Genomic DNA, 6,358 nt, shown 5'->3' on the forward strand with positions numbered 1-6,358 from the left:
AAAAATAAATAGAAAATACATCTGACTGGTGTTGCTTTTTCACTTTCATGTTTCCTGTATCTGGCAACCTTTGGCTGTACTTTATTTTTTATTATACCAGCAATAAAAGAAACATGGTTGAAAAAATAAAATAATAATACATCTGACTGGTGTTGCTTTTTCACTTTTCATGTTTCCTGTATCTGGCAACCTTTGGCTGTACTTTATTTTTTATTATACCCGCAATAAAAGAAACATGGTAATTTTTTATTATTTAAAAAAAAAAAAAAAAAAAATTTAACTATAAAAAATTAACACATAAAAAACAAAAACAAAACAAAATAAACCTTAGGCCCATACAACACTGCACACATTATTGCATTCCTGGACACCTTACATGACATGCTCACTGTTCAGAGACCAGAGCATACCCAATATGTCATCATATGGGACAATGTTAGTTTCCATAGGGCTGCTTTGGTCCGCAACTGGTTTACAAAACACCCATTCTTCATGGCACTCAACCTCCCTCCATACTCTCCATTCTTAAATCCCATCGAGGAGTTCTTCTCTGCCTGGCGCTGGAAAGTGTACGACCGTCATCCTCATCAACAGGTAGCCCTTTTACAGGCAATGGAGGAGGCATGTGGAGATATTGACAGGGCATCATGTCAGGCCTGGATACGGCATTCAAGGAGATATTTTCCCCGGTGCCTTGGACTGGAGGATATCGCATGCGATGTGGACGAAATTTTGTGGCCGGACCCAGAAAGACGACATGATGTAGGCTGATTGTTTTTCTTTTTTTTGTGAAATTACTATTTTGTGTTCTGACTTTGTCTTGGTTTTGATGAGTGTGAATAAACACTTTCGTCAGTTTTCTTTCCTTGTGAAACATCTGACTGGTGTTGCTTTTTCACTTTTCATGTTTCCTGTATCTGGCAACCTTTGGCTCTACTTTATTTTTAATTATACCCACAATAAAAGAAACATGGTTGAAAAAAAATAAAAATAAATACATCTGACTGGTGTTGCTTTTTCACTTTTCATGTTTCCTGTATCTGGCAACCTTTGGCTGTACTTAATTTTTTATTATACCCGCAATAAAAGAAACATGGTTGAAAAAAATAAATAGAAAATACATCTGACTGGTGTTGCTTTTTCACTTTCATGTTTCCTGTATCTGGCAACCTTTGGCTGTACTTTATTTTTTATTATACCAGCAATAAAAGAAACATGGTTGAAAAAATAAAATAATAATACATCTGACTGGTGTTGCTTTTTCACTTTTCATGTTTCCTGTATCTGGCAACCTTTGGCTGTACTTTATTTTTTATTATACCCGCAATAAAAGAAACATGGTAATTTTTTATTATTTAAAAAAAAAAAAAAAAAAAATTTAACTATAAAAAATTAACACATAAAAAACAAAAACAAAACAAAATAAACCTTAGGCCCATACAACACTGCACACATTATTGCATTCCTGGACACCTTACATGACATGCTCACTGTTCAGAGACCAGAGCATACCCAATATGTCATCATATGGGACAATGTTAGTTTCCATAGGGCTGCTTTGGTCCGCAACTGGTTTACAAAACACCCATTCTTCATGGCACTCAACCTCCCTCCATACTCTCCATTCTTAAATCCCATCGAGGAGTTCTTCTCTGCCTGGCGCTGGAAAGTGTACGACCGTCATCCTCATCAACAGGTAGCCCTTTTACAGGCAATGGAGGAGGCATGTGGAGATATTGACCAGGCATCATGTCAGGCCTGGATACGGCATTCAAGGAGATATTTTCCCCGGTGCCTTGGACTGGAGGATATCGCATGCGATGTGAACGAAATTTTGTGGCCGGACCCAGAAAGACGACATGATGTAGGCTGATTGTTTTTCTTTTTTTTATGAAATTACTAAAATGTGTTCTGACTTTGTCTTGGTTTTGATGAGTGTGAATAAACACTTTCGTCAGTTTTCTTTCCTTGTGAAACATCTGACTGGTGTTGCTTTTTCACTTTTCATGTTTCCTGTATCTGGCAACCTTTGGCTGTACTTTATTTTTAATTATACCCGCAATAAAAGAAACATGGTTGAAAAAAAAAAAAAAAATACATCTGACTGGGGTTGCTTTTTCACTTTCATGTTTCCTGTATCTGGCAACCTTTGGCTGTACTTTATTTTTTATTATACCCGCAATAAAAGAAACATGGTTGAATTTTTTTTTTTTAAATACATCTGACTGGTGTTGCTTTTTCACTTTTCATGTTTCCTGTATCTGGCAACCTTTGGCTGTACTTTATTTTTAATTATACCCGCAATAAAAGAAACATGGTTGAAAAATAAATAAAAAATACATCTGACTGGGGTTGCTTTTTCACTTTCATGTTTCCTGTATCTGGCAACCTTTGGCTGTACTTTATTTTCTATTATACCCGCAATAAAAGAAACATTGGAATTTATTTTTATTTTTTTTAAACAAAAAAATTATAATTTAACTATAAAAAATTAACAAAAAAAAAAAAAAAAAAAAAAAAAAAAAACCTTAGGCCCATACAACACTGCACACATTATTGCATTCCTGGACACCTTACATGACATGCTCACTGTTCAGAGACCAGAGCATACCCGATATGTCATCATATGGGACAATGTTAGTTTCCATAGGGCTGCTTTGGTCCGCAACTGGTTTACAAAACACCCATTCTTCATGGCACTCAACCTCCCTCCATACTCTCCATTCTTAAATCCCATCGAGGAGTTCTTCTCTGCCTGGCGCTGGAAAGTGTACGACCGTCATCCTCATCAACAGGTAGCCCTTTTACAGGCAATGGAGGAGGCATGTGGAGATATTGACCAGGCATCAGGTCAGGCCTGGATACGGCATTCAAGGAGATATTTTCCCCGGTGCCTTGGACTGGAGGATATCGCATGCGATGTGGACGAAATTTTGTGGCCGGACCCAGAAAGACGACATGATGTAGGCTGATTGTTTTTCTTTTTTTTGTGAAATCACTATTTTGTGTTCTGACTTTGTCTTGGTTTTGATGAGTGTGAATAAACACTTTCGTCAGTTTTCTTTCCTTGTGAAACATCTGACTGGTGTTGCTTTTTCACTTTTCATGTTTCCTGTATCTGGCAACCTTTGGCTGTACTTTATTTTTAATTATACCCGCAATAAAAGAAACATGGTTGAAAAAAAAAAAAAAAAAAACATCTGACTGGTGTTGCTTTTTCACTTTTCATGTTTCCTGTATCTGGCAACCTTTGGCTGTACTTTATTTTTTATTATACCCGCAATAAAAGAAACATGGTTGAATTTTTTTTTTAAAAATACATCTGACTGGTGTTGCTTTTTCACTTTTCATGTTTCCTGTATCTGGCAACCTTTGGCTGTACTTAATTTTTTATTATACCCGCAATAAAAGAAACATGGTTGAAAAAAATAAATAAAAAATACATCTGACTGGGGTTGCTTTTTCACTTTCATGTTTCCTGTATCTGGCAACCTTTGGCTGTACTTAATTTTTTATTATACCCGCAATAAAAGAAACATGGTTGAAAAAAATAAATAAAAAATACATCTGACTGGGGTTGCTTTTTCACTTTCATGTTTCCTGTATCTGGCAACCTTTGGCTGTACTTTATTTTCTATTATACCCGCAATAAAAGAAACATTGGAATTTATTTTTATTTTTTTTAAACAAAAAAATAATAATTTAACTATAAAAAATTTACAAAAAATAAAAATAAATAAAATAAAAAAACCTTAGGCCCATACAACACTGCACACATTATTGCATTCCTGGACACCTTACATGACATGCTCACTGTTCAGAGACCAGAGCATACCCGATATGTCATCATATGGGACAATGTTAGTTTCCATAGGGCTGCTTTGGTCCGCAACTGGTTTACAAAACACCCATTCTTCATGGCACTCAACCTCCCTCCATACTCTCCATTCTTAAATCCCATCGAGGAGTTCTTCTCTGCCTGGCGCTGGAAAGTGTACGACCGTCATCCTCATCAACAGGTAGCCCTTTTACAGGCAATGGAGGAGGCATGTGGAGATATTGACCAGGCATCATGTCAGGCCTGGATACGGCATTCAAGGAGATATTTTCCCCGGTGCCTTGGACTGGAGGATATCGCATGCGATGTGGACGAAATTTTGTGGCCGGACCCAGAAAGACGACATGATGTAGGCTGATTGTTTTTCTTTTTTTTGTGAAATTACTATTTTGTGTTCTGACTTTGTCTTGGTTTTGATGAGTTTGAATAAACACTTTCGTCAGTTTTCTTTCCTTGTGAAACATCTGACTGGTGTTGCTTTTTCACTTTTCATGTTTCCTGTATCTGGCAACCTTTGGCTGTACTTTATTTTTTATTATACCCGCAATAAAAGAAACATGGTTGAAATTTTTTTTTAAAAATACATCTGACTGGTGTTGCTTTTTCACTTTTCATGTTTCCTGTATCTGGCAACCTTTGGCTGTACTTAATTTTTTATTATACCCGCAATAAAAGAAACATGGTTGAAAAAAATAAATAAAAAATACATCTGACTGGGGTTGCTTTTTCACTTTCATGTTTCCTGTATCTGGCAACCTTTGGCTGTACTTAATTTTTTATTATACCCGCAATAAAAGAAACATGGTTGAAAAAAATAAATAAAAAATACATCTGACTGGGGTTGCTTTTTCACTTTCATGTTTCCTGTATCTGGCAACCTTTGGCTGTACTTTATTTTCTATTATACCCGCAATAAAAGAAACATTGGAATTTATTTTTTATTTTTTTTAAACAAAATAATAATAATTTAACTATAAAAAATTAACAAAAAAAAAAAAAAAAATAAATAAAATAACCTTAGGCCCATACAACACTGCACACATTATTGCATTCCTGGACACCTTACATGACATGCTCACTGTTCAGAGACCAGAGCATACCCGATATGTCATCATATGGGACAATGTTAGTTTCCATAGGGCTGCTTTGGTCCGCAACTGGTTTACAAAACACCCATTCTTCATGGCACTCAACCTCCCTCCATACTCTCCATTCTTAAATCCCATCGAGGAGTTCTTCTCTGCCTGGCGCTGGAAAGTGTACGACCGTCATCCTCATCAACAGGTAGCCCTTTTACAGGCAATGGAGGAGGCATGTGGAGATATTGACCAGGCATCATGTCAGGCCTGGATACGGCATTCAAGGAGATATTTTCCCCGGTGCCTTGGACTGGAGGATATCGCATGCGATGTGGACGAAATTTTGTGGCCGGACCCAGAAAGACGACATGATGTAGGCTGATTGTTTTTCTTTTTTTTGTGAAATTACTATTTTGTGTTCTGACTTTGTCTTGGTTTTGATGAGTGTGAATAAACACTTTCGTCAGTTTTCTTTCCTTGTGAAACATCTGACTGGTGTTGCTTTTTCACTTTTCATGTTTCCTGTATCTGGCAACCTTTGGCTGTACTTTATTTTTAACTATACCCGCAATAAAAGAAACATGGTTGAAAAAAAAAAAAAAAAATACATCTGACTGGTGTTGCTTTTTCACTTTTCATGTTTCCTGTATCTGGCAACCTTTGGCTGTACTTAATTTTTTATTATACCCGCAATAAAAGAAACATGGTTGAAAAAAATATATAAAAAATACATCTGACTGGGGTTGCTTTTTCACTCTCATGTTTCCTGTATCTGGCAACCTTTGGCTGTACTTTATTTTTTATTATACCCGCAATAAAAGAAACATGGTTGAAAAAAAAAAAAAAAAATACATCTGACTGGTGTTGCTTTTTCACTTTTCATGTTTCCTGTATCTGGCAACCTTTGGCTGTACTTTATTTTTTATTATACCCGCAATAAAAGAAACATGGTATTAAAAAAATAAAAAATAATAAATAATAATAAAAAATTAACTATAAAAAATTAACACTAAAAAAAAAAAAAAAAAAAAAAATACCTTAGGCCCATACAACACTGCACACATTATTGCATTCCTGGACACCTTACATGACATGCTCACTGTTCAGAGACCAGAGCATACCCGATATGTCATCATATGGGACAATGTTAGTTTCCATAGGGCTGCTTTGGTCCGCAACTGGTTTACAGAACACCCATTCTTCATGGCACTCAACCTCCCTCCATACTCTCCATTCTTAAATCCCATCGAGGAGTTCTTCTCTGCCTGGCGCTGGAAAGTGTACGACCGTCATCCTCATCAACAGGTAGCTCTTTTACAGGCAATGGAGGAGGCATGTGGAGATATTGACCAGGCATCATGTCAGGCCTGGATACGGCATTCAAGGAGATATTTTCCCCGGTGCCTTGGACTGGAGGATATCGCATGCGATGTGGACGAAA

Source organism: Coregonus lavaretus (assembly GCF_964263955.1).
Source record: "Coregonus lavaretus genome assembly, chromosome: 26".
Lineage (NCBI taxonomy): Eukaryota > Metazoa > Chordata > Actinopteri > Salmoniformes > Salmonidae > Coregonus > Coregonus lavaretus.